Source organism: Carlito syrichta, unplaced genomic scaffold (assembly GCF_000164805.1).
Source record: "Carlito syrichta isolate Samal-C Ts95f unplaced genomic scaffold, Tarsius_syrichta-2.0.1 Scaffold314306, whole genome shotgun sequence".
NCBI classification, from domain to species: domain Eukaryota; kingdom Metazoa; phylum Chordata; class Mammalia; order Primates; family Tarsiidae; genus Carlito; species Carlito syrichta.
In genome coordinates, this window is record NW_007258402.1 from 504,774 (window position 1) to 513,098 (window position 8,325).

Here is an 8,325-nt window from a genome sequence, read left to right on the forward strand (position 1 = left end):
CCGGCTACTGGGAAGGCTGAGGCGGAAGAATCGCCGGAGCCCAGCAGATCGAGGCTGCAGTGGCCGGGAGCAGCCACTGCACTCCAGTCTGGGCAACACAGAGTGAGACTCCAACTCAAAAAACAAAAACAAAAAAACAGAGATTAACATATCATAATATTAAAATACAAAATATATATATATATTTTGATCTGCAAAAGGAATACATGTTTATGATAGTAATTTTGAACAATAGATATACATAAAATTTTTTAAAGTTGCCCATAACCTCCTTTCTCAGAGGTAAACATTGTTTTATTTTGTTTTTCTTTTTTGTTTAGTTTTCCAAGAAAAACAGAAGTAACCATTATTAAACAGCTCTTAGGGCCAGGCATGGTGACTCACACCTATAGTCCCACACTCTGGGAGACCAAGATAAGAGGATTGGCTGAGCCCAGGGATTCGAGACCAGCCTAGGCAACTTGGCGAGACCTCATTTCTACAGTAAATCAAAAAATTAGCTGGGTGTGGTAGTACACATCTATAGCTCCAGCTACTTGGAAGGCTGAAGTGAAAGGATCACCCAAGCTAAGAAGGTCAGGCTGCAGTGGCTGTGAACATGCCACTGCACTCCGCCTGGGCGACAAAGAATGAGACTCCAACTCAAAAAAAAAAAAGATGCTAGAACTAGCCAAGACCACAGATGTTTTACCACTGCCATTTAATACTTAAGTGACAGAGGTCAGGCTGGGCGTGGTGGCTCACACTTATAATTCTAGCACTTTGGGAGCCCATGTGTTCAAGACCGGCCTGGGCAACTTGACAAGATCTCATCTCTACAATAATTCAAAAAATTAGCCGGGTGTGGTGGTGCATGACTGTTGTTCCAGCTACTTGGAAGGCTGAGGTGGAAGGATCGCCTGAGCCCAGCAGATCGAGGCTGCCGTGGCTGTAAGCGTGCCACTGCACTCCAGCTTGGGTGATAGAGTGAGACTCCAACTCAAAAAGAAAAAAAAGAGAGAGACAGAGATCTTTCAAATTGTGTGCATAAGCCGGGCTCGGAGGCTCATCCTGTAATCCCGCACCTTTGGGATGCTGAGGTGAATGGATTGCCTGAGCCCGCAGGTTCGAGACCCGCCTGGTCAGCGAGACCTCATCTCTACAATAAATCAAAAAATCAGCCAGGCGTGGTAGCGCATGCCTATAATTCCGGCTACTTGGAAGGCTGAGGCAGAAGGATCGCCAGAGCCCAGCAGGTCGAGGCTACGGTGGCCAGGAGCAGCCACTGCACTCCAGTCTGGGCGACAGAGTGAGACTCCAACTCAAAAAAAACCAAACAAACAAAAAAAAATCAAATTGTGTGCATAACGTTTAGAATCCCAGACATGGTTATTTAATACAGGCCGGTTTTGTCTGTTTCATGGGCTTGGAAACATATTGATTAATATCTCAACATATTTCTACTTGCACATCAGTTGTTTAAAAAGCAAAATACTGACGAGCTAAATATGCTATCAGTAGAGGCTGGTAAGTTTTCTGGTTCACAGATGGTGCCTTTGGTCTCTCTCTTCACTGGGAGTAGGTTGAGCAAATTCCCTCAGGACTCTTTTTTTTTTTTTTTTTTCTGAGTCGGAATCTCACTCTGTCTCCCAGGCTGGAGTACAGTGGCACACTCATGGCCACTGCAGCCTTGACCTGCTGGGCTCAGGCAGTCCTTCCACCTCAGCCTTCCAAGTAGCTGGAACTACAGGCACACACCACCATAGCCAGCTAATTTTTTTATTTATTGTAGAGACGAGGTCTCACCAAGGTGCTGACCTCAGGCTGGTCTCAAACCCCTGGACTCAGGCAGTCCTTTCGACTGGGCCTCCCAAAGTGCTGGAATTACAAGCTTGAGCCACCGAACCCAGCCAGGCCTCTTTTATAACAGAAATAATCTCATTCATGGGGGTTCCACCCTCATGACCTAATCACTTTCCAAAGTCCCCACCTTCTAATACCATCACCTTGGAGAATAGGATTTCTATCTTTCTTTCTTTCTTTCTCTTTCTTTTTTTCTTTTTTAAGGCTAGTCAAGTGAAGCAGTGGGAGTGGAAAAGGAACAAAGAAATCTTTAACTGGTTGTGATCAATTAGTTGTAAACACCACTGCACTAGAACCAGACTAAGGGTAGAATTTTTTTTTTTTTTTTTTTGAGTTGGAGTCTCACTCTATCACCCAGACTGGAGTGCAGTAGCCGCTCCCAGCTACCACAGCCTCGACCTGCTGGGCTCCCGTGATCCTTCCGCCTCAGCCTTCCAAGTAGCTGGAACTATAGGCGCGTGCTACCACGCCCGGCTAATTTTTGATTTCTTGTAGAGATGAGGTCTCGCCAAGTTGCCCAGGCGGGTCTTGAACCCGCAGGCTCAGGCAATCCACTCACCTCAGCCTCCCAAAGGCGTGGGATTAGAGGCTGAGCCACTGAGCCCGGCTAGGATTTCAATATATGAACTATCAGTCCACAGCAACCCCCATAAAGCAGGAACCATTCCAAGGCCGTGATCATTCCCTCCCATGGCCCTGCCTATATAACAGGCTCTATTATCAACACACAGCTTTCTTTTAGTCCTGAAGTCTATTTTTTTTAAATTGGAGTCTCACTCTGTCCCCCAGGCTGGAGCGCAGTGGCACACTTATGGCCACCGCAGCCCCAACCTGCTGAGTTCGGGCGGTCCTTCCATCTCAGCCTTCCAAGTAGCTGGAACTACAGGCGTGTACCACCATGCCCAGCTAATTTTTTTATTTTTTGTAGAGACGAGGTCTCACCATGTTGCCCAGGGGTCTCAAACCCTTAGACTCAGGCAGTCCTTAGGCTGGTCTTGAACCCCTAGGTCAGTGCTGGGATTACAGGCATGAGCCACCACACCCAACTCTGAAGTCTATTTTCATGAGTACACAGATGTAGAAACTACCTGTCACATGGACATATGCGTGAAATGTGAAATGTGACTTGACCTAAATCTCAATAACATTAGTCAGATCTATCACTGCCCAGCATCAAACCCTCTAGCAGAGTCCTGAACCACACTTAAAAGCAGATCCTCCCCTTGGCCCTATGTGACCTGGTCTCTTACCTCGTTGGCCACCCTAATATCCTTCCCTGCTTACTCCAGTCACCCTGACTTCCTTGCTGTTCCTTGCTCTTACTTTGCATTCATTCAGTCACAAGTGTTATGAGAGCAGCTGTAATGCTCTGAGCCCTTGTCCAGGTGCTGGGGATATGGCACTGGACACAATAGATGAACATCCCTGTCCTAATTGGACTTACATTCCAGTATGTGTTAGAGGGGAGGGTGGATAATACACAGAATAGGTACATGCCTTATAGAATATACTAGAAAAGTTTGGAAACTATGGAGAAAGATGAAGCAGGGAAGAGGACATACGGAGAAGGTGCATTTTGTTTGTTTGTTTGTTTTGAGTCAGGGTCTCACTCTGTCACCTAGGCTGGAGTGCAATGGCATGCTCACGGCTCACCACAGCCTCTACTTCCTGGGCTCAGACAATTCTTCCACCTCAGCCTTCTGAGTAGCTGGGACTACAGGTGTGCACCACCATGACTGGCAATTTTTTTTTGTAGAGATGAGGTCTTGAATTCCTGAGCTCAATCAATCCTTCTGCCTTGGTCTCCCAAAGTGCTGGGATTACAGACATGAGCCACTATGCCCAGCCAGAAGATGCAGTTTTGAAAACAAAGATCAGGCCTAGCATGGTGGCTCATTCCTATAATCCCAGCACTTTGGGAGGCAGAGACAAGAGGATTGCCTGAGCCCAGGGATTTGAGACCAGCCTGGACAACTTGGCGAGATCTCATCTCTACAATAAATCAAAAAATTGGCTGGGCATGGTGGCATGCGCCTGTAGGCTGAAGGCTGAAGCAGAAGGATCATCTGAGCTCAGCAGGTTGAGGCTGCTGTGGCCATGAGCGTTCAGCCTGGGCGACAAATTGAGAATCTGACTCAAAAATAAAATTAAATTAAAATTAAAAAAATAAAAACACCTTTTCCCGCCATCTTGGAGCCCTCAGAGGCCTGCTGGGAACAGGATATTTTTTTCTTTATTTTTATTTTTATTTTTTGAATTGGAGTCTCATTCTGTCACCCAGACTGGAGTACAGTGGCCGCTCCCGGCCACTGCAGCCTCAACCTGCTGGGTTCCAGTGATCCTTCTGCCTCAGCCTTCCAAGTAGCTGGAACTACAGGCGCGTACTACCATGCCCGGCTAATTTTTTTTTATTTATTGTAGAGATGAGGTCTCACCAAGTTGTCCAGGCGGGTCTCGAACCCACAGGTTCAGGCAATTCACTCACCTCAGGCCTCCCGAAGCACTGGGATTACAGGTTGAACCACCGAGCCCGGCCTTTTCTTTATTTTTTTCAGGGAGGAGCACAAGGGCATCACCCAGCTCAGCCCTTCCCACCCCTCCCATCCCACTCCCCGCCCCGTGGGGGTCATCCCCCCTCCCACACCCATGGCTACCCCTAGTACAGGGGCCACCCTCCAACACCAACAGGACTCCTAAAAGGGCAAATATGTCTGAAAGGCTGTGGTCCAAAACCATTCTTACTGGCTAGAAGTGAAGTCTCTGGAACCAAAGAGAGCATACAGCTCTTCGCAAAATTGAAGGAGTTTATGCCCTTCAATTGAATTCTATTTGTGCAAGAGATGTGCTTATGTATATGAAGCAAAGACCAACACAGTGACTCCTGGCAGCAAACCAAACAAAACCAGAGTAATCTGGGGGAAGGTAACTGGGGCCCATGGGAACCATGGCATGGTTCGTGCCAAATTCCGAAGCAGCCTTCCTGCTAAGGTCATTGGACACAGAATCCGTGTGATGCTGTACCCACTCAAGGATTTAAATTAATGGACAGTAAATAAATAAAAGTGGATTCGTGTTCTTGTTTTAAAAGAAAGAAAGAAAAGATCAGAGATGGTCTCACTGAGTGACACCTGAACAAAGACTGGAGGGACAGATGTTGAGACAGCCGTCTAAGGAGTTTTGTTGGGTAAAGTGAATTAGAGGGAAAAGTGCTATGAAGAGAGGGTTTTTGTTTTGTTTTTTTGAGTTGGAGTCTCACTCTGACGCCCAGGCTGGTGTGCAGTGGCACACTCACAGCCGCCCCAGCGTGGACCTGCTGGGCTCTGGCGATCCTTTTGCTTCAGCCTTCCAAGTAGCCAGAACTACAGGCGTGTGCTACCAAATCCAGCTAATTTTTGATTTACTGTAGAGATGAGGTCTTGCCAAATTGCCCAGGCTGGTCTCGAACCCGCAGATTCAGGTAATCCACTCACCTCGGCATCCCAAAGTGCTGGGATTACAGGCTGAGCCACTGAGGCCAGAGGAAGAGAGTTTTTTAATTTGTTTAAGAGGTGGGAGATGGTAGGGCAGGTTTCAACACTGATGGGTGTGATCTAGTGAGGTGGGGGGGAGCATTGCTAATGGAGAAAGAAGAGGAGGGAGTTTCTGAAATGAGATCCTTGAGTATCAGAGAGGGGCTAAACTGTAATGCATGTTTTTCATCCATGATAACAGGGAGGAAGGAAATGGGCAAGAATCAGTGGGTAAGTGCATAAGATGTTAGAATCTTAAAGAGGTAGATCTTCTGATAGCTTTGATTTTCTTAATGAAACGAGAAGTAGGGAGGGCAAAGGCTGAGGCTGGCAAAGTTGCTTTTGGGAATTGGCTGTCTAGGGGAGTGGGAGAGTGAATGACTTGGGAAGCATGAAGGCTTCTCAATGCTCCCACCCCCACTCAGACATTCTGAGCGTGAGTTTCAAGAGGCTAGCCAGCACAATGGCATGTTTTCCTCTAGCCAAAACTCGGCTGCACAGATGGGAGTATGGAGTAGGTGGAGAATTGGGTCTAAGCAGAGCTGACTTTTGCCAAGTGAGTGCAGTGTATCTAGAGTGGACAAGGGAGTTACCATTCCTCTGCCTAGAGCCTGCTTCCCCAGAGATCCATGTGACTCTTGATCACAATCCCCAGGTCTCCACTCAACAGTCACTTCCTTGGGAAGTGCTTCCTGACACCACCTCTCCATTCTCATCCCTACCTGACACACAGCGAATGTCTCTTTCATTTCTTGTTTGCTGTCCATCTTCTCACTAGGATGCAAACCTCACGGGGCCATGCATCTTTGACCATTTGGTTCATTGCTGTATCCTAGGAACTCAGAACAGTACCTGGCACATGGTAGGGGCCCCTAAAATGTGTGATAAATGAGGGCGCATTGATATTGCCATCTATAGGTAGAAAAAATTAATCGGCTTAAGGATGACCTAGATTTGGAGAAACTAAGAAGGAAGACTATTATTACTCTTGTAGCTATGTTTCTGCAAACCTTGTAGATGTTATTTGATTACCTAGTACCAAATATTTTATCTAAATCATATTTGATGAATATGAATGATATATAACTTAGTCAAGAACATGTGGTTGGATTGTGAACAAGTTCAACCTCCGTGGAAAATAGTATGGAGATTTCTCAAAGAACTAAAAATTAAATTACCATTCAACCCAGTAATCCCACTGCTAGAGATCTCCCCACGGAAAATATATATTTATATATAAATAAAATACCTGCCCTTGTATGTCCATTGCAGCACTATTCAGAATAACAAAATCATAAAAGCAACCTAAATGCCCACCAACGATTGACTGGATAGAGAAAATGTGATATATATATCACCATGGAATACTACACAGTCATAAACAAGAACGAAATCATGTCCTTTGCAGCAACATGGATAGAGCTGGAGATCATCAGCCTAAGGGAACTATTCAGAGACAGAAAATCAAACACCGCATGTTCTCAATCATGTGTTGGAGCTAAATGGCCGCAGAGATGGAAATAATAAGACATTGGGGACACCAGTGGGATGGAAGGTGGGAAGGAGGGTTAGGGTTTAGAAATTACCTGATAGGTACAAAGTTTACTATCTGGGGAATGGGTCACCTGAGACCCAATCCCCACCACTACACAATATGGCCATGTAACAAACATACACATGTACCCCCTGAATCTAAAATAAAAATGGAAAGCAAAAAAATAATAATATGACTACAGTCGGGCCACAATAACTCATGTCTGTAGTCCTAGCTCTTTAGGAGGCTGAGGTGAGAGAATTGCCTGAGGCCAGCAGTTTGAGACCAGCCCAGACAACATAGCAAGACCCTGTCTCTAAAAAAAATTTTTTTAAATTAACTGAGCGTAATCCTTCTGAGACAGAAGGATCACTTGAGCCCAGGAGTTCGAGGTTGCAGTGAGCTGTAATCATGGCACTGCACTCCAGCCTGGGTGACAGAGTGAGACCCTGTCTCAAAAAAAAGTATTCCTTTTTTTAAAAAGAGTATGACTACAAATAAATATGTGTGTATGTTTTAATGTATAAAAGATATTTGACTTAAGATACTTAAGAGTATCTGTTTGCATGCATACATATGTGTTGTTTTTCATATAGGTATGTTTAAGGATGTTTGACTAAAGGAGATTTAAAACATCCTAGCCTATTAGACTGTAGGCACTAAACAGAGCTCTCAGCCTGTGAATTACCAAGGGGCCCATGAGACAGAGGCTTGCTTATTTTGCAGCAAACTGAAAGGATCCTTCTGTTGCATTTGCTTGGCTATAGGAAATGTCCCTACACACAATGCCGTGTGTGTCCCAAAGCTGGAGAGCCACTCGAGGGAGGGCTCTGAAAAGAATCTTTATACTTCAGTAGAGCAGATGGATGAAGAATTAAGAATCAAGGTTCCTTTGGGCTTTTTCCACCCCACTGATGCCCAAAGTGGGCCAGGAAACCCTCACACTTCCAAATCTGTTTCCTGAACCTTGGACTTCCCTGGCCCCAAGGTTCATTGTGGAATTGCCCCATGAACAGAGAGAAGCAGCTGCAATGAAGGTCCCTTCCTGGTGCTTATAATGAGCCTTTGTCTCATGATTTTTGCCTGGGAAAGGTGCCCAGGCCAAACCCAGATATTAGGACCATGACCTTATAGTGTGTGTGTGGCCTCTGCCAGGCTGTTGGAGCCCACTCTCTTCAGTCTCAGTCCTGCACTCCTGCCCTTCAGCTGCACAAGCAGACCCAGCTGGAGGCATGGCCTGACCACAGGCTCCCCTCATACCCACCAGGGAGGGAGGTTGCTCGCTGGCCCAGGCCCAACCCCTTCCAGGGCCATCTGCTCAGAAAGCAGCTAAGATGTTTAACAAAGGCGGGGCTCGGTGGCTCAGCCTGTAATCTCAGCACTTTGGGAGGCCGAGGTGAGTGGATTGCCTGAGCCCCTGGGTTCGAGACCCACCTGGGC